The sequence below is a fragment of the Motacilla alba genome, chromosome 5 (genome assembly GCF_015832195.1).
Source record: "Motacilla alba alba isolate MOTALB_02 chromosome 5, Motacilla_alba_V1.0_pri, whole genome shotgun sequence".
Taxonomy (NCBI): Eukaryota; Metazoa; Chordata; class Aves; order Passeriformes; family Motacillidae; genus Motacilla; species Motacilla alba.
The window spans coordinates 49,038,549-49,062,741 of record NC_052020.1 but is presented as its reverse complement, the minus strand read 5'-3'; the positions used below and the strand labels follow the sequence as shown (position 1 = coordinate 49,062,741).

At 39.8% G+C, this 24,193-nt stretch overlaps 1 long non-coding RNA gene across 1 annotated transcript; it reads right to left on the bottom strand.

Moving 5' to 3' along the window:
* Positions 1-252: 252 nt before the first annotated feature.
* LOC119702130 lies at positions 253-23,845 on the bottom strand. Its single transcript, XR_005257257.1, has 7 exons — positions 23,445-23,845; positions 17,588-17,656; positions 16,322-16,548; positions 15,585-15,659; positions 14,259-14,407; positions 11,475-11,558; positions 253-3,039 (listed from the first exon to the last, which is right to left on the bottom strand). It is a non-coding gene; the product is annotated as an uncharacterized LOC119702130 (long non-coding RNA).
* Between the last annotated feature and the right edge of the window lie 348 nt (positions 23,846-24,193).

Below are 24,193 nucleotides of genomic sequence, written 5' to 3'. Positions count from 1 at the left end.
TTAAACATGCTTCTTATGGTTGCTATCCAGGGCTCTCAGTATCTGTTCCCCTCCTACTGAGTAATAGTAAAAGCCAAGTTAAATTTAAAAAATGCACAGTACATACTGTACACCCATAATTCTAGATTAAATATTGATCTCCATGGTGTTTTTTTCATGTCTCTTGCAATCTTTCTCTTCCCTCACCAATGTCCCATTGTAACTTCCCTCTGCAAAGCAGCATACAACTGAAAATATTTTCTACAACTAAAATCACTGCTTTTACCCAAAAGAAAAAAAAATACAGTGTATGAGAATAAAATAATTTGAATATATAGCTCTGTATATCCAACAGCGTCTTTCAGAAGCAGATTCCAGAATCTGTAGAAGCTTTATTTGTTGCTTCAGGGCTGCCATACGCTTCAGCAAGAAGCTGCACTCAAAGGAGGAGCAATGCACCAGGCCAAGCATGCCTGGCTGTCCACAGTGGATTGGCAGTAAACAGCATATTACACTTACCACAGCTTACCTATTATGCAGATTTCAAGGCAGGAAACTGCCTGCAAAACACGTATACAGTGGGCATAAACTTTTATGTTATTGTGGTAGTTGATGGTGGTGTTGTTACAGCAGGAGAAATAATATGATTCATTGATGGTTTCTGCTTCCTACTTATATAAACCTACATAATTATTGTTCTTTAATAGTATTTAAAGATATTTTTAAACAAACTGTGTGGGAGTTTAAGATAATAATGGTTTCGGTTTTTCAGGAAGCACTTTTTGGAAAAGTGTATTACTACTTTCATACTAAAAATGGTTCCTCATAAGAAACAAGAATGTTGTAAGTAATTTGCAAGAAAGAGTATGATAAAAATATTCTCAATTTATTCACTTTTCCATTTCAAATTTATTTTTTCTTTTTGCATAACAGCTGGAAAGTACAATATTTTTTTCCATAGGCTAGGCTGTTGCTTGAATGACTGAAATGCATTTTCCCAGGAGAGATGCACAGGTTCATTTCCCATCTGGGTATTTTTCCCCCCTCCTGTTTCCACTTTCCCTCCTCCAGGACCAAAGCAGATTGGTAATGAACCATAGGTTTCCACTGATATAACTCCATACACACCTAAGACATATGTCAAACACAACAGTGCTCTGTGTGAAGCACAGATCAGCCCAAAGATATCTGTGCACCTCTTCTCAGTCCTTCCCCCAGGCCTGTGTGCGTGGGCTCCTGTAACCATAGCTGTAGGATGAAGACACAGGGACGTCAGACCAATATCTCTGGTCAGTTAGGAACAGGAGTTAATCCCTTCAGGAGGAAGAGCACAGATTTGTGTAGAGTCCCTGAGGGAAGAGAGTTGGTTGGGGAGCACAGAGATGGTATGAGATGAGCCCAGGAACAGTCCTCAGGGCAGTCCAGCAGGGGACTGGCCTTGTCCATATGGCAAAGATGATATCCTCACCAATGCCACTGCAGCCACTGACCTGCTGAACCCAGGGCATTTACCTGTGAAATGGTATGTGCTGGCAGCATAATGGTGAGGGCCAAGAACCCAATTTGTGGGGAAGTTTTATTTTATTGAAATAGAAGCTGAAATGCTGAACGGGGACTTCATATGATGGTGCTCAATCCATAAAATTTTTGCACAGTTCTGGAGCTATTCCATGACTTTTCTCAGTTCACTCTATGTGGAATAATGGCCATAATATGAATAAGCCTTTTTGTCTCTTTCCAGTCTGGTTAGACTGCAAGCTTTTTGTGTCAGTGAAGGACAATGCATTTCTCAGTGCATTGTGCATGAAGGCTTAGTTAAACCTAGAGCCAGTAAGGTATGTAAATAACATTGGTAATAAACACTATTATTTCTGTATCATCTCAAAATTATCATGCTGTAATATTTTTATGGAACCTCTTCCCTTTCTCAATCAAAGAACATGACTTGTCTATGACCTTAATATTAATTTGGGAGAGAGCACGGTTCAGGTCTGTTAATTTGTGGTGTTTCTTCTTAATTTTGAAATACTGTCAAAATATTTTGAATTAGTATATTTGCATTTTTTTTGCCTTAGCCAAAATGTATAAGACATTGGATATTTCTCACTGGTTTATAACTACAGTGTGACAGATAAAATATAAGGGCTTGAGGTGTCATGGGACTCTGAACATGACATGAAGACTGGTTAGTATATAAGAAAATTGTATGTGGAAATTCTGACTTTTGCAGCTGGAACTTTCATTCTGTGGATGTGTTGAGGTGTTTCTCTCCAGAGGCCATTAACACAGGCACTTGGGCTGACTCAGCAGGAAAATCTGGTTCTTTTGGAGAATTCTCTTGAGAAAAAGAGGTGTTGCAAAGGTGAAACCTATATTTTTACCAGTCAGGCCCTTTTGGAAAGCAATTTTGTGCAGCACAATAAAATCTGGGCCCTATAGTCACTGCTTTCATTCCTTCTAAGGCAAGAAAGAAACCGCACATAATATATTACAGAGCAGACATGCTAATTTTTAAAGTGATTTTCCAGGCAACTGAGCATGTCCCATGGGTTTCACCTGCAAGCTGAATGTTTATGTTTAACTTTGGAAAAATCTTTTTTAGGCTACTGAGAAATGAATATGGCTGTGTAAATGCGTATTTTAAAGGCCCTGCAAAGCTCCCCATCACTAAGGGATTTAAGCCATTTTCAGAGGAGAGGTAATCACTGCCCAGCTGTGAGCACACCCTAAACCAGTGGAAGAGCCCAGGTGTGCCATCTCAAAGCAAGCAGTGGGCTGGGGACACCGGGACAAATCTGCATGTTCAGCACAACTCAGGCAGCTCTGTCCAGAAAACTGAAACAGACTGGTGCTTGAACCACCCACAATACTGAGATCAGCTGTTAATTAAAAATCTGGTCGCTAATTCTGAGCCACTCTGCTCTAAGGAGCAGTAAATATTGATGCAGAGTAGAAGTCAATGCTGAGAACCTTTCACTGTGGACAGCTACACAGGCAGTGTAGTCAATTTTCCAGGTTGCATCAGGAATCACACCATCTTTGGTGGTGGACTTGTAGGACCTAAGGAAAAAAAAAAATCTTTATTTTATTTTTAGAATTATGAGCATTTGTAGCTCTTCTGTTTGTCAAGAGCAGTTTGTAAAAAAGGAACCTTTAAAAGTTCATTAGATTTTACTTTAAACCAAATATTTAAGATGGGTTTTAAAAATATTGTGATTTCTACACCAGTTTCACATTATTTTGGGAGCTGACTCTGGATTTTTGAATATTGATGGCTGTCAGTTTTGGAACAAAATCAGAATGCAGTTCACATCCTTAGCTAGGTGAGTGAGAGACTTACTGGATACATTTGAAATTGTATTTGGGTGCCTGAGATCTGCATCTAGTTCATGTAACTGATGATAAATAAAAATTAATAAATGAAATCATGTTGCATTTCTATGCATATGAAAAGCAAAAAATCTGTAACCCATAGGATACTCTTCTGACCCAGAGGAAAATAAAAAATCTAAACGAACATAATTCTGAAGTCTTCTTTTTCATGAACACACTCAAAGTACAATAGGATTGCACAGGATTTTTTTTCTGGTATCGAGCTTTTCAGACTGGAAGATTTCCAAAGTCTGCTCAATGTAACCTTAGTACAGACAATAACTTAGATGAGTTTTTAGTAAATTTCTCTGGTTTTGATGCTACTTCAAATTTTTTGGCCCTCATAGCAGGTAATTATGGAAACACTTCTAATTTCTCACTGCAGAGGGGAGAGGTGTTTAGAATTCACACTCTTCTAGTCAGCTTTGATTGGGGGTTAGGTAATCACTTGAGGTGAACACCGCATTAAAGAACCTTGGCAAAAATGAAATGCCCTCTAGACAAGAAAAGGGAAGTTTGACTGGAGGTATCCAAACAGGTCTATGAAGAGAGGTGACAGCCTCTGGGCAGAGAAGTTTCTAGAAAGAGAGATACAGTCCAATATCAGAAACCTGTATTAATTTTCCCTCCAGATTAGAAGTCACAAGCAATCTTTTTTTTGTCTTTAGAATGATAAAAAACAGGTTGATCAGAATAGGTTCTTTCAGTTTTAAAGTACAAAAAACATAATCTGTGATTTGTAAAAATCACCTTAAAATATTTAAAATTCATCCTAATTGAGGCTCTGGTTCACTTCACTTTTAAATAAAACATTTCTTTGCCAGCTAGCCTCAAATTAAATATTGCAAAGTCTCACCATTTTCCAGTGTAGAAGACACAACTCTAGATGGGTTTCTATTTTGTCTGGATTTCCCATCCTTCCACTTCTGATGTGTTTACATGAGGATATTTTTAGGACTTTATATTTTCCTAGTTTAGTAGCATCAGAGTGCTGTGAATAGCTTAACAATTCACTGGAACTTTACAGTATCTTAACCTGAGAGAGCAGACTCCTAATTATAAACTAAGTACAAACTGCAGCCTTGTCAGAGTGATTTTATTATCCTGATTGCATCAATTTTGACCCTCTATGAGGCTGTGCTTTTTGGGACATCAGGAGTCTAACAACTGAAAACAAGCAGAAGACAGCTGCTTCTGGCTCACAGAAGTCTCTGGATATATTTAGCAATTCAGCCTTCAAAGTAAGCTGTTTTGCTGGTACTATTGTAAGATGCATCATTTCTCAGTAGGACCCACACATTTGCCTTAATCTGATAGAGTTCTCCTTTCTGTTCTTAACCTACTTCCTTTCCAAGAGGTAAGGGAACTTTAGCAGCAGCCGTCAATAGCAAATGAAGTGGGAGGAAGCAAAGAATGAAAAATAGGCTGGGATTTATAAAAAGAATGTAAAAATCTGTGATTATATAATGATGCACAGAGTATGCCAGCTACCAAAGAAAACTATGACATCACTGTTAACTTATTGAGCTCTCTATTTATCTCTCCTCTGACATAAAGACAGCTTCTGGAGTAGTTTGAAATCCATAAGCTTTAAGTTACAGTTGAGAAATGATCCCTCAGTCCAAACTGAAGTCCAAACTGAAGAAAGAGAGCTTGTTATCTGAGGGAAAGTCACTGATCCCAAGTTAGCTTATATTTATTTTGTTTTTAATTAGAATATGAAATGACATTGCATATAGAGGTAGAGGTTGATGTGGAATGTCCCCTGGAATTTTTGAATTAAGAAAATAAACTAATGGAAGGTGGATTAAACCAGAAGACTTAGTTGAGAATCAATGTTGAATAGTGACAACATACAACAAAGAATTCTGAAAACCTAATGTTTCTTAGTAGGAGAAAAGTCCTTATCTGAAGATTTGAGGTTTGCCTCCTGTGGGTTTAAGGACAAGAGCTGGAAAACAGACCTGTATCTTTAAATTATTTCTCCTCTGCTCTGCAAGGACAGAGGGTGGCAGCTGTGACCATGAACTCCCTATCCTCCTGTTTTGCTGCTTTGTGAAGCCAGTAGGGCTGCTGCACTGGGAGCCTTGCTGGCCACAGGTGAGCAGCCTCTCCATCTGCAATCCTCAGTAGGCCAATCAAGCTGGCCCTGCATGAGGTAAGATGGACAGTCCCCCTGTGTGCCCTGAACTCCCTCTGAAATTTCAGCAGATCCATGTTGCTGTGGTTTTTAATTACCCCTTTGATTCATCATTATTTCATGGACTTAGACATGCCCTGCAGGACACAGCATCACAGAGCACAAACAAACAGCCACAGAGCCCTGGATACCCTTGAGGTGCTGCAGTCACTCTCCAGAGGGAATGTCACAGTGGCAGGCTCCTTTCCCTAGGTAAACTGACCTCAGGGTTTCCAGGCTGGTTTCAGTCTCAGCTGAGACACAAGAGCAGCCACTTCACCTCGTGTTCTGGGGTAAGAGCTCTTATATTTCATAATAAAACTTATTCCTGTCACCAAGTGCCGGCACAGAGATCAGAACGGATGGTGGGGCTTCTGCTCTTCTCACTTTTCTGAAGAGGAAACCAATCTATCCTTGCAGTCCCTGCACAGTAGTAATCTATAAATATTTGAGCACAGTGCAGCACAGGGTCCACCCATTGAAGACAGTGAAGGCATCCTGAGAGGTGCTCAAACAGACCTGGATTCTAAAGCACTCACTGGCTTGCAAAAAAGAAACACTTCCTGAAGGCTACCTGCAGCACAATGTGCTGCAGAGGTTGTTCTGACACATGTTAGCCGTGGTATCTGATGGACAGACTTAAAGAGAGAATACTTCTCTGTCCTTTCCTGTTCTTCTCCAAATCTCCTGGTTATGTACAGTGTAAGGACAATGAAGCAGCTTTTTTGGTTTAATTTGTGAGCCAGTATGGCTTATCAGAGAGAAAGTACTTATCATGTGGGAAGCACAAACTAGATAGGGCTGTGGGGCGGAAGTACAAAAAAAATTTATCACATTTTTATTGGAGCTCTTTAGTGAATTAATAGCCAAAATGCAGTTTGTGATCAATGAAGAATGCCAATATCACTTTTGATTGATATTGGGGTAAAAAAATCATAAACTGCAGCCCTTGGAAGATGATGCCAGATGTCTGCCACCACACTTGCAATGCAGCATGCAGTAATGTTCTGATGTACAGCACTGGGATCTGTGCATCAGCAGGGCAAATTCTCCCTGAGGGGAAAGATCTGCTTTCTCAAAACACCGCTGCAGAGGGAGACAGAAAAGACAAGGCAAACCACAAGTGCGTGCTCTGTAGAAGAAAACAGACCTGGGAGAGAGATGCTCACACTTCTCTGCATCAATCGTGCGTGGTACTATCTTCCTAGCTGTAGAGAGATGAGACACCATGACACAGAAAATGCTTCAACATGTAAGCATGTGAGCAGTAGTCTTGTTGGGAGTGATTCCATGTGGGTTTCACAAGCACACATCCCTGAGCCCGTTCCACTGCTACTTGTGTGGTACCTGTAAGGCCAGTGACCGCAGTGTTGCAGAGACCTGGAGAGAATGGGCAGGGGAGGTGCTGCCTCCCCTGCTTCCATGCACAGATCCTGCACAGTGGATATGAACTTCTCTAGTTCAGAGGCCTGAGGCAGAAAAACATCTCTCTCAGAGCTCACTGAAGATCAGTGGATCCTTTTCCCTTCTGGAATGTCTTTCTGTCCATCCTGCAAATGCTGAGTACAGCTGCCACTCAACAGACCTTTGACAAAGTACAGAAGCAGGTCTGTGTTTGCTGGAGTTAATAGGAATAGGAACCCCCCACGTAAATCTGTATGTGCCTAAGCATGATAAAGCAGTATCTGTGTAGAAAGGCTCAGTGGATGGAAGCAAAGGAGATATTCCTCATAAATATTTCTTCACTGTAGTTTTGGCTGAGGTGTTGGACATCCCGTGCAAAAGCTTAATGTGCTCTTTTCCAGTGGCAGGTGATATAGAAAAGAACAGGCTAAGCTGCTGCTCTCATCAGTGAAAAATAACCTAAAAAAAAAAAAATCAAGGCTTGATTCTGGGTAGCTCTGTGCCCTTTCTCTCCCTCAAAGTGTAATGGTTGAAGAGACTCTGTTCTTCCCACACTTAAAGCAGTATCTGTCCTTGAGTAGCTGGCATTAGCTGACCGTGCTCTGTGGAGAGGTGTGATAGGGACAGTTATGAAACTGGAACAAGTGAATTCCACATTCCTATTGGGATGGAAGATGGATAAATTTAGTTTTACTCAGGAAAAGGGCCTTTCATTAGTTACATATATCTGAAGTGGATATAACTTAATTTTACTAATACCAGGAGAATAAAAGCAGGTGAAGATGGGATGACCTAAATGCACAGAGCAAGGAGTGGCTTTATGTTAATTGAGATGAGAACACGGAGTCTAAAATTGTCATGTGAAGGCAGCCTGAATTAATTTTTTGAGAGGAGGTATTAATTATTGAGTTGTGGGCAGAAAAAATCATTTACTTATTAAAGCTCTGTGTATCTGGAGTTGGTTCTTGGAATGAAGATAATACATGCAGTTGACTTTTTCCATTGGGACTGCACGTAAGGCTTTGATAATCACTGCCTGACAGGATGAGATACAGCCATGGTTAGACAGATAACCCCAAGAACCAGATCAAACTGTATAGCCCAGATTCTCATCTTAGATACTTATCAACCATATCCCTCTGTGTGGACCAGCTATGCATATTTAAATTTAAGCTTCTAGCTGCTTTGATTAGATGGGAAGGTTCCTCATCCATGGGAAAATATTGTCATGTTTTTCTTGGGTAATTAAAATCAAGTGGTCAGTTTAATGAGAAATGAGATATGGCATTTCTTTCAGTTTCAACTGTTCTTATTCAAATAGTTGTTCAAATTAAAAAAAAAAAAATGGGACATGGCTTTTTGTTTTAGAGGAAAAGAGAACTCTGAGGTTCCCAAAAGGACTGCCAGTTGTGTCACATTTTCTAGAAATTTGGCCCCTCATAGTTGTCTCTTATAAATATGATCTGATTTTTAAAGTATCTTGGCAAGCAGCCATTTGCCATCTTTAATCTGTATCCTGATATGTAATTTAAACACACTCAAATATATGAAGCAGTTACCCACTTCAGACAGGCTTTGCAAATGAAACTACAGGTACTGACAGCATTTTTGACTCTCAACTATTATGCTGGGACAGAAGAAGTTAGTAGGTAAAGGGCCATCATCTGCAAACACATCTCTGGAAAAACATATTCAAACTTGATTTTGAAAGACCACCCAAAACTCCCCCCTTTGTGCAAATTATCTGAATTTACAGTCAAGTATAACACTGCTACAGACTTCAAGCTCCCTGAGGGTTATATCAGACAAACTTACTGAGAAAGCTGTTTGTCTAAAAAAAAAAAAAAAAAAGGAAAAAGAATTCTTTAAGAGAGGCATATGTTTATCTCTCCCTCTTTTTTTGTTGATTATCTGCAAATGATTTGCATCCTAACTATACATTGCAGAATTTACTTGGCACAGCAGATTAGTGCACTGCTCCTCTGCAAACAGCACCCATGGAGGAGCCTCAGTCACACACAGGACCTAGCAAACACAAGGGACTTCAGAGAGGGCATCAGCTGCATTTCACACCAGTATGTTGAGAGGGCTGTGGCTTGCATTGCAAGAATGGGCTCAGGGAGCATCAACTGGGTTTCTTTCAGATGAAACAAATATAAAAGTTGTGTTCTGCAGTCACACCTAATGTATTCCACTTGTTAATGGGCATTAAGTCCATGGCACCAGACTAGAATTAGTTTGAGGTAACCCCCAAAAAGACAGGCATTCTGGACACAAGGTCCTTAGCACCAATTATTCTCTATATCTGTTTATTCCTATGCATCAGCAACTTGCAAATATGGTCTAAGGCAAAGAGGTACATTGAAGGATGCTATAAAAATAGTAGCTGAAAGGACTATATTTCCACAGGCACATTATTACTTATCATTTGCACTGAAGCACTGCATTTGCACTGAAGCACTGTGTAACAACCCTAAACCTTCATTGTGCAAGGCGTTAGATACTAACATAGAACAAGAAGATGGTTCTTTCCCCTGAAGAATTAAAACTTGGAAATATTTTGGGATGGAGCTTTACCTCACAATCCAGCCTGACATGTTCCCAGGTGCTGTTCTGGCATGAGAAAGCTGTAAAATCAGTCATGCAACTTAGCTCTGGGAAGGAGGTGGGACTGGGAAGAGGAGTGTAAAATTTCACAATGCTCACTTTTCCTTGTGTCTTCACTGGGTTGAAATGGATGGAAAAAAGCCAATAGCCAGCAGAAAGTGGAGACTGGGGGAATACAGTACTGAACCGATATCCTGGCGATTTATGACCTTCCTGGGACACTGTGAAGAATAAGTGAGTGACAGATTATCTGCTGACCTGTGGGATAGCTCATTTGCTTTTGTTCAAGCAGCAGTTTTTAAGTAGAAGTGTAGATCCAAAATATTTCTTTGTTGAACTGAACTACCTTACTGCTAAATAAATATGTCAGTCAGCAATGACACAAGTTAATTTCTCTGGTGGGAGGTGTTTGTCTCACTCCGAAGGGGAGCCTGAGAGGATGCACTGCGGAAGTTAGGAGGCAGGGAATGGGCAAATTAGAGAACGGGCAAAACAGAGAATGAGTCAAACTGATGGTGGGGACATGCTGGAGAGCTACCTGGAGGTATTTGCATGCCACAGATGGACCTGTGATTTCTGACTCTATGTAGTATTTTCTTTTCTATTCTTTCCTTAAAGTTTGTACAAGATTATGGTTCTTGCACAGAGGTTAGTCCTTCTCTCCTGGGGTCTCATCAAATTTAAAAGCTGCACTATGCCTTTTCATAAACAAAAAAAAAAAAAAACAAACAAAAAAACCAAAAAAAAAAACCAAACAAAAAAAACCTCTAAAAAATACAAGGAACAAACCATAAAATTCCTTATATTGTCCCCCTTCACAGACACATTTGACCTGATCCTTCATTTGCCTACACCTTAATGTTTATTTTGTGAGATAACCCCTTCTGCATTAGAACTCTGACCTTTTAAGACTTGACTAAGATGATGAAACAGGACTGTCCAGCAGAGGATGGGGAGGATGGTCTGGCATGCTCTGTCTCAGTGTAACATGCACTTCCACTGGTTATACTTAAATTTAAATTATTTTTATTTGTACCATCAGGACTGTGAAGTTAACGTCTGCAGCAGAAATGGGAAGGCTACATGGCAGCTAATATTGCTAGTTTCTTTTCAAGAAACAACATTTCAGAAATCACAATTCTACTGGCTTGCTTCACTGTGAATTAACAGTGAATATTCACAGTCAGGCATATTTTGTGGCCACAGACACAAAACATGGGGAGCAAAGCCCTGCAGCCCATCTGACCTTGTAAGAGATCCAGTAACAACAACACGAAAGAGTAAAAAACCATTTCTCTCCCCAGTACTGATTGCCTCAGTCTTGCCCTCTTAATAAGCATTTAAATAATGTAAATGTAAAGGGTGGTGCAGGAGAGAGAAGGGGGGGCGTGCACACAAACGTTTCTGACTCTTCTTTTTCCCCCGAACACTGATGCCATTGCATAATTATATGGGTTGGCTTGAAAGAATGAAACCCAGTTCAAAATGTATGAGTTCATTTTTATGTTCTACTGAGAAAATTTATTCAGTGTGACTGCTCAGTAGCGAGAGCAGTAAAACACCTTAATCCCTGGTTGAAGAAAGGTAATACCTTGACAGATGTGTGCCTCCTACTTTCCTTGCGGCCATGTTTCAACAACAAACCTTTATTTCTGCTTCTCGGCTGTAGCAGAAAAAAAAAAATGAGCGGAGCAATAAAGCAGTCAGACAAATCTCAGGAGCCAGGCGGCAATGCAATAGTAATGACAGATTTTTAATGTGGCAGGAGAGATTGACAGGAAAATGTCTTCAGAGCAAACGCACGCCAGATGGAATGAAAACGGTTTATTGGAGTATGGAGGTGCTGCTGAACTGAATAGAGGGCGGGTTTAAGGTGGGTGTTTTATCTGCTTCAAGTAAACAACAACAACCAAAAAAACCAAATTCCACTCACCAGGTATTGCCTTTGACCAGTCTTTGCACCAAGGGGATATTTTTTGTTTGTTTGTTTATTTGTTTCCTTTTCTACAGTATCGCACTAGAGAAAAAGTTTAAAGTCAAAAGTTCAGTCATTACATGCACTGCACAAAAGGAGAAGGCAAACTGGTTTGGTCTCAGCTTTTTTTATTGTTTGCCTCTCTTCCCTCTTCCCCCCCCGCCCCCCCCGCCTTAATCTGAAGGAATTTCTCAGTCACTATGAACAGATAAAGATGTTTTGATGTGCTTTTAGATAAATCAGAATGATTTTTTTTTTTCAAAAAGAGAATGAGGAAGAAAAAAAAATAATTCCAGCTGATAGAGTAGCTATCAAATCTAGGACAGAAGAAGAAGCCTACACTAAAAAACCTATAAAAGCCCATATAGCTGTTTCTGTATCAAGAAGAACAACATCATTGTGTCTTTTTCAACTGAGTAAACTTAACTTGCATGCTCTTAGTAATGATAATAAAGTCAAATTCAGCCCTACATCTCACAAGAAAACATAACTATGAATTATTTCATGCCCTCCATACAGAGAAAAGGAAGGAAAACAGCCATAAATGGGAAGAAACAGCACAAAAGAAAGGAAGAAAATACAACTCTAAACTGTGAATCTCTCTGACATCTTTTCATTATCAGCCTAGTCAATGAAGAATGCCACAAAGGAAAGCACGGCATCATATTATTGAAACATGATGGTTTGGGGTTTTTTTGAAGGATGCACTTGTATATTCTCTGTGGATAGCCTTTTTTATTTAATTATATTTGCCATTATTAACTCTCTGTAATTGTGTTTCACATGCAGGGCTTGGATTAACTGTTTTTCCTGTATCATATACACTTGTACTGCTCTTTTTAGAGTTTTTTCAGGGCTTTTTTTCCTTATGCAAACACATCAGAGAGAAAATATTGAGTTACCTCCTTTATTTGTATTATACTTTAAAACAAAACAAACCTTTTTATCTTTGACAACGTGCTTCTTTTTTTGCTAAGGAATATTTATTTAGACAGTAAAAAGATGTTATGGTTCTTTCCACTAGTAGAAGCGTATGCACTGAATATGCTCCAATGTAATTTGCAGAAAGTGAGGAAAACACTCTGGAAAAGTAAGCAGGGAGTTTTGCCATGTCGTTTCATCTGATAACTACAATACTACGATAACAAAGCTTTAGGCAATATGCTTAAAACTGACAGGAAAAGTAACAGGCAAAGTCTTATAATGATCCATTTATATTACATATTTTATAAATTTACTGATTGCTCAGAAAATATGTCTTTTTTTTTTTCTTTCATGTTTTGTCTTGTTCAGAATCCTACTATAAAGTTCTATTTAACTCTCCTTTTGTATTCGTCCTGACAGAGCTATACAATTTGCTTGTATGATTCTTATGGTCTTTGGGGTTTTGTCTCAATTTCCTTAGTATTTGGCTATATATTGGCATACAAGCTGTTTTTCACGATGCAAGAAAAAATACTTTTATATTTAAAAAATCATTTAACTGGTTAAGTCATTTGTCCATGTTTATAAAGAACAACACAATAAGATAACACAGAAAAACAAAGTAATGAAGGGCTTGTAAGTGATATTGTTTCCTTGCATTCAAACGTAATTTGATTATCAGTGAATGTAACTTTTTTTGGGTGGATTGAAGCTGTTTCGTAAGTCAGTGCTGCAAAGGATACCCCACCACTAGGAGCTTTTTTTTTAGAGAATAAAAAATTTGAAGAGAATTTTCAGTTAATTTTAGAATCTATTTTACTAGCTTTAAATACTCTCCAAAATTAAACTCAGAATTAATATTAAAGCAATGTTGAAGACAAAACTTGACACAACAGGATGTGATAGCTGCCATTCTGTCCTTAAACCACCTTTTTGCAACACACATAATACAGAATATTAATCAGTGTTTTAAGGCTGTGGCAGTTCCTAGAGACACAATGACAACTTAGGGACAGAACATCCAGCTTAACAGTGAATACCATTTCCTTGTTCTGCACCAGAATCTTCATATGGTTTAAAAATAGATTTTACTGTGTCATCAGCTCCATTCTGGTATCACTAGTAAACTGCACTAGGTATAAAAGCTGCAGAGGAAATTGCACCAGCACAGACACCAAAGTTGCTATTGGTAGTGTGCAATAGCTTGAGTTTTCATTTCACAAGACTGAATACTGACTTTCAACCTCAAAATTTTTTTTATCCCTAAAATCATACCAAGTATGTCAGCATGCTCGCATGCACCCCCGCACTGTGGAATTTTGATAATGTATGTCCTAACCGCTTAATTGATTGATTAGCTTACTGCAGCTTTCTGAGGCACCAAATTTATCTTTAATAGCCGGAGTCAGGCACGGCAGGCAATCGAGGGGGGGGTCCCTTGGCGTCGATTTGCTCTTAACTGGAAAGTCATTACCACTTAATACATGTAGATTGTGTTGAAAGAAAATTATGTGTAATGAAATGAGGGAAAAATTAGTGGAGTGTTATGGGCGAAAGCAGATGTTACGGAGGAATTATGCTAGCAGAGATAATCACCTTCGCTAGCATTGTGTGTGCTGGGGTGTTAACTCAGGGAGAGAGTTGGTGAGAGAGCTAAATAAATGCACTGATTTACACAGATCCACTTTTCAAACTACAGTATATGACTAGTACACACATCTACAAACACATCCATATATATACACACACATCTAGACATGCTCAGGGCTGAACTTTTATATTTCTGAAGCTTTTTTTAGCTATTTTCCAGCTACTCACACTATATTCAGAAGTCCTAGCTGGAAGCACCGGGAAGTAGCTGTCGATTTGCATAGTATTGTAAAGATGAGAATAATATCCAAGGGCAGAAGTACTCATATAAACATTATGATGAGACCTTGTATGCTTCAAACTCTGGACAACCTCTCCTGAGAGAAAAATAATGAATTTGAGAGTGGTCTTTGAGGGTAGCACCAGACATTCTCAAAACTATAAAATTGAAATAAATAGCAGATAGTTGCAAAGAAATTATAGAGACATAGAATAGTTGTGCCTTTAGTTAAACAGCTTGTAAATAAAGGAGATAGAAGAAAAAAAGGAAAAATGAAATCTTTCTTTAGATGCAAGTTAGGTATGTTTTAAGGTAGTAGTTTTGCAGACAGGCAATAATGATAACACTCAGAATCAGGACAAGGGAGGTAAGAAAGATGTCACAGATTTTATTTTGAATGCATTTTAAAACTCTGTGAATTAATCTTTCACCTGTGGGCATCTCCCTGTCCTTTTCCAGCAATGTCTGATATATATGCTTGATTATATTTCTTACATCCCAGCATGCAAGGTCACTATTAATTTTTATCTTGGGTTTATCTATTTCATATAACATGTGTTTGGATTTAGAATTATCTCTGCTTTATCACGCATTTCATAATAAAAAATGTGGTCTCGGGAAGATATTAGTTTGCAAAATTCACTATCAAAACCATTGATAATTAGGGTTTCCTCATATATCGTTCTGTTCCTTCGCTATTAAATGAGGCTTTTATGAGTATAGTTATTGCTGGTGATAATAATACAAATTTTAAAAATTAAAAAAAAAACCCTCAAGGTTTTGTATTCCCTGTATTACCATTCAGAGACAGGAGGTTAGCAAAAAGACTGTCAATTTTCTGTCACTATATTAATGAGTTAAAGAAGTGCAGCCAGCCCCTCATGAATCAATTGGAAAACTATGATGAATGTTTCAATAATTAAGAGAATAATTAAATTGCTGAATGTAAGATGGCACTAAATGAAATAGCTTTCGTAACAGCAGCATATTGCTGTTTATAAATCCAAAGAGCCCCGTTTAACCAACGCTGAGTCCGGCTCAGATTTATCTGTGTGCCTTTAACAGGCTGTGGCCCAACCCTGCAGAAGCCCACCCTGTAGCCAATGTACCCCCTGCCTCAGCCCTGCTCGAGGGCAGCAATGGTGTGCGCAGAGCTGAGCACAGGCAGGGATCTGCTGCTCCATCAGAGCCTCTGGGCGCACCTCCAGCCTCCCCAGCCGCGCTCTGCACGTGGCCACCGCGGCGCTGCCCGGGCGATAAGCAGCTACACTCACACAGATAACGAAGGCAGGGAATCCGCAGCCACGGCTGACACTCTGACGGCAGCGCGCATGATGCTTGTGGAAATGCTTTTAAAAGGTGATATGTGTTAAAGGTGAACTGTAAAGCTGGAGTGAAAATTATGTTAAGTTCAGAAATATGTCCTGAATCTCTCGACTATCAGGCAAGTTTTACTGTAGCTTTCAAAATTCTCTTTTCTCCTGTACAATAATCTGGCAGTTTCTCCTTTGATAAGGACATTCCCAAACATAACTTTGTGTGATATCACACATACCAGAACCTAGGATGCTAAAAATGAGACATCCTAGAAAATTGTCCTTCAAACCAGGTATCTCAGAGCAATGCACATACTTTAAAAAATATTATTTGTAGGGAAAACTGTAAACCATTCCCTAGGCTTGAAAACTTTTCTAAATCTTGGTGGGGAGGAGGAGATGATGGGCAATAGGTGAAGTAATTAACTAGTATATACTTGCATTTTGTTTTGAAAGCATGTCACAGATTTTATTTTTTTTTCCCCTGCTGAAATACCAGCATGTTTAAGCAGCAGTCACAAATAAGGTAGGGCCATTTCAGGTGCAAAATTCAACCTAATGCATTTTGTTTTCCTGCCTATGACAGTCCTAGAGTGCTTTTTACTGCCCCATCTTTCTCACCTCCCTGTTTCAGTGTTGGCTTGGGTTTTTTTTTTTCCTTTTCCCTCTTTCCCCACTCGCTTCTGTTCACATACCTCCTTCTGTTTCACCATGCACCCATCTTCCACCAGTCCTTAGCTCTCTCTGCAGTGGGGACAGGTTTTATTTGCTTGTAGGAGAAGTCTATGGAAGGAAATTATCTACTCAGTTCTGAGTTAGGCCCTCTTTGGAGCTCAATCATAATGTCAGGCACAATTTCACCATCTTCTTCATCTCTTATGTTGCTGAATTTATTCTTCCTCTCTCCTTCAGTAGCATATTCCTGTGCAGTCAGAAAATCATCACTGATACACATATTTCACATTTGCCTTCATTCCTTTTCCATCTCTCTTCTGCTGCACAGAGGCACCTCACACACTCCCCTGAACCCCATGCCCTCAGTATGTTTCTTTTCCATTTTCCTCTTCCACCTTCAATGCCTCTTTCCTACTCATCACATAAATATATGTTCTGGGGTATTTCAAAACCCAGCATTATGTACTTGGAACACTAGTGATTTGAGGTGAAATGGAGAATAAATATAGCCATAATATGCTTTAAAATAGGTGAATTAGTTGAGCAGGAGACTTTTAATGCCACGTGGGTGGTCAGTAAAAAAGTAACAATTACCATGAGATGGAATTTGATATACCACAGTTATTTCCTATTCTAGAGATAGAGCAGTACCATGGTAACCTAGACTCCACTGTGTGGCAAGTGTTGTTAATTGTATAGATGTTTAATGGGGATAATTATACTTCTCTTGTCTGAAATCAATTTTTACTGGCAGTGACCAATGCTCAGAAGGATATTCTCAAAGGCTGTTGCACGACCTACAGTTTGTACACTTCATATTTCTCGCTTATAGTGAGAAAATTTCCCTCCATCAGTGGAAGAGGTGTACATTTTTACCTCCTGATAAATCCTGATAAAAAATTAAAATATTAAAAGTTCAGATGGATAGATAGTCATTTTCACCGTAGGTTAAGGAATGCTACACATTGATAGGCCAAGGCCAGAGAAAGGAAACCAACCTGTTTGTATTTGATAATTAATTAGATAACTTAATTTTCAAGTATTGTTATTACAGCTTCTTTTTTTAGTGTGGAATTTAGTTTTTTTTCTGAAATATCCACATCTATAATGAGGGTGGATGGAAATGTTCTTTAGCAAAATCTACTAGCAGTGGATATTGCTTTGCCAGAATTTTACATTCAGGTCAGAAGTTCTCTGATGTATGGCTCTGTTTCAGGTGAATATTCAAGTCTGAGAAAAAGATTAAGGAAATTATGTTGTTTACTGGTATTTAAAAATAAATATACCTCTCAGTTGTTTCCTTAACAGCTCTTCAATATGAAAATGGGTCTGAAAAACTGGTCAGTTTTAAGCTTCTGGAAAAAACAAACAACAACATTTATTTATGCTCATTGGAGGCTTGTTATGTTTGTCAGTGTGCATGGTCAACCAGGTTGCACAGTTACACCACATTCCTTAAGATATGCAGCCCTTGAGCAGGACTTTGCTCCTGCTGGCTGGAGTTGGCTGGATCTCTGGATATTAGCAGAGACCATCTCTCTCCCCTGGTTCTGATGGAGCCCAAAGGATACGCAGCAGGAGGAAAAAGCTTGATACAGGAAGTCACTAAAAGATGGAAAAGAAAGGATGTTAGGAACCTGGGCATGGAGAGCTCTGAGTGAGGGGTGGTGGGCAAACAACACCAAACATCTTGTGCTTAACAACAAAAAAAGACCAGCCACTTTGGACAGGGAGGTAATAACCACACACTTATTGGTAGGTGTACAGACTCCATCTCTGAAAATTATGGAAAAAAAATTTTAAAAGTATGTTGGTCCAGAAAATGATGTATGAAATTGGCAACATTTAGATTCTGATTAAGGAGGAACATGTGGGTATGGACACTCTCCCCAGCTTTGAGGAGAATAACTAAATGAGAAGGAGCTGGACATAAGATTATGCAAGATTAAGAAATGTGAAGAAAGGTGTGCATGAGTGCTACCTGAAGGGAGGTAAGAAAAGGAAAAAATATTAAATGTTGGAAGGAAGTAGATCCATCCACCTGTATTAAACCTAAACATAACTAGTCTTGAATTCTGATTTCACTGCACTGTTTAACAAAGTAACTGTAACTTCCATTTAAATAATTTTCCATTTCATGTGTAGTAACAGGTCATGAAGAGGGTAACTTCCTTCCACCACTTCTGTGTGAAGATCAGAACAAGCCATGATATTTCTGCTTGTTCAATTCCTATATTTCCAAAACATGATGGAAATGCACCCATGAAATTTTAGTAAGCAGTGACATACTGAATTTCAGAATTCAAAAACAGGAAAATACCTGGATTAAAGCTGCTATGGCTGTTGCTATTGATTACAATCCATCCCTGTTCCTGAGAGTGGAGTTCCAGTTTGCCTAACCAGTGTGAATGAAACATAAATTTTATGGATAAAATCCCAAACAGACAGAATTAATGGAGAGGTTTTCAGATTTTCTATTGATTAGATAGGGAATTTATTCACTAATTTTAACAGCCCTGTTTCAATAACTATCAAAAATTTAGGAGAAAAACAAGTACTAGGACTACATCCAAAGGACAGGACTTCACTTCTTATCCCTTTGAAATGAAAAAGCAATAATGCATGTTGAAGTGTTCACAGTTGTAACTTCCATTCCCTCATACTGTTCATCTCCCAGTCCAAAAGACACTTTGCAGAAGGACCCAGCTCTCTCAGTCAGGAAGAAAAGTCACCCATCCAGTGCCCTGTGCACAAGAAATATTACACAACAGAAATGTTTTGGATAATAATTATTTTTTTTTTTTTTTTGTCTCACAAACTGCATAGTAGACTTTTAGAAAGCAGATAGTAGAGTAGAAAAATTTGATGATTTTTCACATCTTTGTTCTAGTTGCCCAGATGAAGAAAGGGAACTATCTCACTTTTGCTGGAAAACCATTGGAATTTTGGTGAGGATTAGTTAATTTATGCTGTAGTAACAGTCTGCAACTACAGTGAGATTCTTGAGGATAGCCTTGCAGCTAGGAGGTGAAATTCACATTGAAGGTGCATTTTTCTCATCTGTTAGTTTTTATGCTCCATTATATATTTTCTATTATAATTTGGAGTGGAGAATCACAGAATGGAAAGCTGATGCATTTTAACAGGAAATGTTTGCTTTCAAAGAAGTATACCTCTATTTACAGAAAGCCTGGGTAGAGTTTCAAAAGTATTTTTTGTCCCTATAGTATCATATTATCTTTTATATTTCTTAATTGAATCCTCATCCTGGAGGCAATAGGTGCTGAACAAACTAGACCTCCCAGGTACAACTGCAGTGTATTAAGTCTGGGCTTGAAAAATAGGAGATAGCTATTTGGTGCTCAAAGATATTTATTTTAAATCTGTGAGGGGTTTTTTAGTGCTTTGGGTTTTTTGCTTTTTTTTTTTTTTTTTTTTTTTTTTTTTTTTTTTTTTTTGTGGGGGCAAGGAGAAGGAGAAGTTTGTTTGCTATTATTTCCTTCCCACAGCTACTTCATGAGAAGAGAGAAGCACAGGATGAAATGAATGGAAAGCAGAAAGTTGACAATATTTTTCACAGAATGCACTATAGCTGGTTAAATGCTATTAAAAAAAAAAAAACTGCCTTTGATGAAATTTGGAAATGGATTGCTATCAACCATTGTTCATTTACTGGAATTTGCAAATGGATTCTTCTCACCCGTACTGTCTTCTAGTTGTGTTTGCTTTCTAGGGACATTTGTAGGATTCAATTACTATTGTGGCTATTCACTGAGAATTTCAGAATAGCATGCATAAGTATTGATGGAAACTGGGTATTAGATTCACACACATGAATGTGTGCATGCTCAACACATTGGAAAAATAAATCAACACCATGTGACTCATCAAAGCAGTCATATCTAACAAAGCTCAAGAAGTGATTGGGGAATGTTCACAGAGAAGTGTTCCTGAGCAATTAGAAGTACTTAGAGAGGAAAAAGGATCTCTTTGAATTCTTTTGCATAATAAACTCAAGGAAACCTCAGTCTGCCCATGGAGATCCCATAGGCAGAAAAAGGGCTAAACTTACTGACTAAACTATTCATTGTGAATTATTCCCTCTGCTCTAATGTCTGCACGGCATGGAAGTGTGGTGCCAGCCCTGCTACACACTGTAATTTTACTCTTCTAGGAATAAAGTGGGAATATACTGCTGGGCATGTTAAAGCACTCTGCAGAGGACATTATATATATTTTCTACATGTGACCTGCCTTTGATTTTTGTGTTGAAAATGGAGTTATCTACCTTCAGAGAGAAAATATTAGCCCACAGACAGTGAAATAGGATGATATTTTTTTACTTTATTTCTTTAAAGTGGTATTTAGTGCAAAAACTATAAGACTGAAATGTAGAGTTTGAGAAGTCGGAGGTCAGCATAGCAAAATTTGGCCAGATAGTTTTTACATTTTTGGGCTGACCATGAGTTAACAGTTACTGATTCCTTTAGCAAGTTCCTGCCTAATTGTTATTTTTCCTTGATTAAATTGTCCTTTATAAGGACATCTGTTCTGTTCCTTGCCAAGGTGTAAGATGCAATCATATCTTAGAATTTGTAAAGTACTTTGGACAACACAATAATAAATATATTCTGGTGATGAATCCTACATTGTCCTCCCTCCTCCCAGCACAGCACATCTCACTGTCAGGATATTTTTCCTAACACTGTGACTCTCTCTCTCTTCTGCTGAAGTATTTCCTATAATTAATCTCTTTTTCCAACCCAGATCCCTCCAGTTTCTGCACCTCTTTGGGACAACTGCATTGCTCCCTAATGCCAAGTGAGAACCACACCTGCTCTGAGGACCAAGGTTTTGATGGGTGGCTGAGTACCAGGGAAAGTATTTGTTGTCACTAAGAGGTCAAAGAAAATTACCCCCCTAGTTACAATCTGAATTGTAACAATCTGAATTGTAAGCTACCCCACCATGAATTCAGGATAGCTTAAATGCTAATTCAAAGACATGTGTTACATGAGGATAGTCACAGGAATTCCTCTCCCAGGGAGGAAAATTTGACCTTTCCAGATCTTTTCAGCATCTAGAAGTATATAAGACTGCTCTTCTGAGCTGTCTTGCACATGGGGCAAATTGCTGTCTGGAGAGGTAAAAAAATCAGTTTTCATAGCCTGGGGAAAAAGTTTTCATAGCCTGGGGATGACAACTCAAATCTAGACAGCAAGATCTAAGGGGGTCTTTTAATATAACAGAGATATATTTTGTAAAGGTTGGAAAGAGACTTGATTTGTAGAAATTAAATCTGGAAGAGAAACTGTGAAGAGCAGGTATGGTGCTAATAGTCTCCACATTGTGCCACTGTACAATTGTGGAGAAACAATAGCTCAAAGAGGTTGCATTTTTGCTGTCCTGGGCTTATGACCAGACATCTGGACACTGATATGAGTGGGTAGTCTGAGATGAAAGGACTGGACAGAAGGCAGCAACCAAAGATAAAGAGATAAATGCTAGGGAGCCATCAGTTTTGTGACAGTTGCTGAGACTGAATTAAATCATAGAGGAGTAAAACCCAGCAGGAGATGGGAAAGCATTGACAGAAAGTGGGAAGGCAGAGAGAATACTGAAGAAATTATTAGAACACTGGAAAACAAAACAACCAAGCATCAAGTTGTGGAAACCCATGGTGGGGAAAGGGAGAGTTGTGGGAGATGGGATGATTTGCTCTCATCTTCTAAGGGCTCCACATTCCCATGGATGCTTATAGCTTTTCATAAATTCACACACAAAACATAAGGAGCAGATTAAGCTGAACTGGAAGGGAACCACAATGTGGGGATGTAATAATTAAAGGCAGTTGCTGGGCAGCTGAAGTGTATGGGAGATTGATTATAAATAGACTGAGATAATTTTGCTGAAGTGGTTAACGTGACAGTGATCCTGAGGGAATGGACAGCAGCTGCAGGCAAGTCCCGGACAGGAGAGGTACTAGTCCTCTTGCCCCACTCATCACAGGCACTAGCCCCAGCCCACTTGTGAATCTCAAAACAGGAAGGAGGGAGGGAAAAAGCCATAAACTGTGTACCTCTGAAGACAAAATAATCTGTGGCTCTGTACATTGTTTGTAATATTGAGAATGACATCCTGACTCACACTCCTTAGCAGCTTTACCAGTACAACCATCAGGGCTTTGGCCATTATAGGGTAAAGCTAGCATCACCCTGGGTAGCATCAGAAGAGACTGCTACCAGGAGGACCACCACTATTATTACTAGCTGCAATAAAAAAAGCACTTCTTAAAATGTTTTTTCTACCTAATTGTCAAAACTGAATAATATTATCAGCTTTTTTATCCTTTGAGTATTTTTCTAATAAGAAAGCGCAGAGATGCACTGCAAATAAAAGCAGAAGATTCGAGGATGCAAAGCAATCATGCAAAATGACTTTCATATCAGTTTGATAAGCAGCTGAAATTTAATAACTACATCTCTCCTATGGTGCTGGATGAAAGTTTAATACTTTATGCTTTTGCTTCTTTCTTCCGCACGATGCTTATTCAGAATCATAACTTTTCCTTTTATAGTCACAGCAATGCTTAGGTGCAGTGGATTAATCGAAGCCTTACGAGACTCCAGTACAGTCCAGACTATAGTGACTTAAAATCAAACCCTAGGAGAAGGGTCATAAGGGAAATGAGCAGAGATCCAAATGTAAAAGTAATATTTACTGAGGATAATGCACACAGATCTTACTGTCCCAGTAGGCAAGATGGAAGGCCAGTCTTTCACAACCCAGTTCCAAGAGATGCTGGATGCAGAAAAGGCAAAAGAGGAAAGTAAAAATGCCTCTCAGAATTTGGCCCACAGGTTTTGCCTTAAAATATGATTCAAAACTCCAGGAATGTGAAGCAAGGCAAATTAAGATACTAAATAGATAAAATTCACCTACCAACAAATAATTACAACACTGGAGGGAAAAAACAAACAACAAAACAAACAAGCAAAAAACCCAAAACGAAACAAAACACTAAAACCTCCAAAAAACCAGCACCCTTTCTTCTCATTTGCAAACCCGTGCTGGTAGCATTCAGTGCAGAGGCTTTTCTACCAGTAGGTGACACAGCCCCCAGCCCGGTGTCAACTGCCCTACCTTGGAAAGCAGCATGGGGCTAAAGCAGCTGCACCGGGGACCTCTGAGCCCTGCCCGACAGGTTTTTCCGGTGTAAACTCGTGATGGGAAGGGTCACATGGACACAGGGTCATGGCCAGGCGGGAGTGGGTCAGGAGGAGTTAGGGAGCCAGGCGAGGGGACGTGGGCAGTGACAGGTGAGCAGACGGGGGAGGGGCTGGCAGGGGCAGAGGACGGGGCAGAAAACAGGGGAAAGGGCTGAGTGACAGCAGGGAGCAAGCAGGGTCCTGTCAGATAGGGACAGGGGCTGGGGAAGGAGGCAGACGGGCTGGGGCAGGAGCTGGGGCAGGGAGAGGAGCAGAGGCAGGAGTTGGGGCAGAAGCTGGGGCAGGAACAGGGACAAGAGCAGGGACAGGAGCTGGGGCAGGGACAAAGGCAAGGACAAGGGCAGAAGCAGGGGCAGGAACTGGGGCAGTGGCAGGGACAAGGGTAGGGACAAGGGCAGGGGCAATGGCAGCGACAAGGGCTGGGGCAGGGACAAGGGCAGAAGCAGGGGCTGGAGCTGGGGCAGGGGCAGGGACAAGGGCAGGGGCAGGGGGCGAGGTGCCGCCGGCTCCGCTGCAGCAGCGCCCCCTTCTGCCGGCTGCCGAGGCCGCAGCCGCGCTCGGCGCTGCGGGCAGCTGCGCATCCCTCGCATCCCTCTCGTCCCTCTCGTCCCGGGGGCTAGGAGGGAGGCTCGAGACACTGGGGAAATGTAGAGCGTGGCTGGG